Source organism: Cebus imitator, unplaced genomic scaffold (assembly GCF_001604975.1).
Source record: "Cebus imitator isolate Cc_AM_T3 unplaced genomic scaffold, Cebus_imitator-1.0 Scaffold49, whole genome shotgun sequence".
Lineage (NCBI taxonomy): Eukaryota > Metazoa > Chordata > Mammalia > Primates > Cebidae > Cebus > Cebus imitator.
In genome coordinates, this window is record NW_016107364.1 from 6,668,922 (window position 1) to 6,670,079 (window position 1,158).

Sequence of the window (1,158 nt, forward strand, 5' to 3'; positions counted from 1 at the left end):
TCTATGATGTGTCTGGTGTGGATTTCTTTGTGTTTTCACTACTTGTGGTTTATAGATCATCTTGGATATGTAGATGAGGTCAATTTAATCGTGTCCTATATTTCTCTAAGACTTTATCTTTCTTATTATGTATTTTCTCTGTTCTTTAGACTGCTTAATCTCTATTGCTCTAACTTTATTTATTTATTTTTGAGACGATCTTATTGTGTTGCTTAGGCTGGACTGCAGTGGCATGATCATGGCTCATTGTAACCTTGATTCCTAGGCTCAAACAATCATCCTGTTTCAGTCTCCTGAGTAGCTAGGACTATGGGCATACACCACCATGCCTGGCTAATTTTTTTACTGTTTCTTTTCTTGTAGAGATAGAATCTCACTACATAAGCCAGACTGGTTTTGAACTCCTGGCCCCAAGAGGTCCTCCTGCCTCAGCCTCCCAAAGTGGTGGGATTACTAGCATGAGCTACTGTGTCTGGACTGCTCTAACTTTAAATTCTTAGATTATTTCTTCTACTAGCTCAAATCTACTGTTAATAGAGTTTAGTAAAGCTTTCATTTCTATTGTACTTTTTAGCCTTAAAATTTTCAATAGGATCTTTCATATAATTTCTATCTTTTCATGATATTATCTATTTCATGAGTAACTGTCCTCTTACCTTCTTTTAATTATTTAAAATTCCTTTAATTATTTAGTCTTTCATCCTTTGAACATGTTTAGGTCTTTGTCTACTTAGTTCAATATCTGGGCCCTCTCATTGATGGTTTCTATTACTTTCTTAAAACAAAAAAAAAACACCTAGTTGTGGACCACATTGTGGATCGTGTTTTCTTTTCTTTTTTTTTTCCATGTCATGTAAACTTTTCTTAAAAACTTGAGATTTTATATATTATATTGTTGCAACTCTGAACAATAATACCCTTCTCTGAAATGTGGTGTTGTCTTCATTGCTTATGTTTAGTGACGTGGCTGGACTAATTCAGTGAAGTCTATTACCCCTGAATTGTGCAGCCTCTAATATCCTTGCTCATATTTTTTCCTTCCTTCCTTCCTTCCTTCCTCTCTCTTTCTTTCTTTCTTTCTTTCTTTCTTTCTTTCTTTCTTTCTTTCTTTCTTTCTTTCTTTCTTTCTCTCTCTCTCTCTTTCTTTCTTTTCTTTCT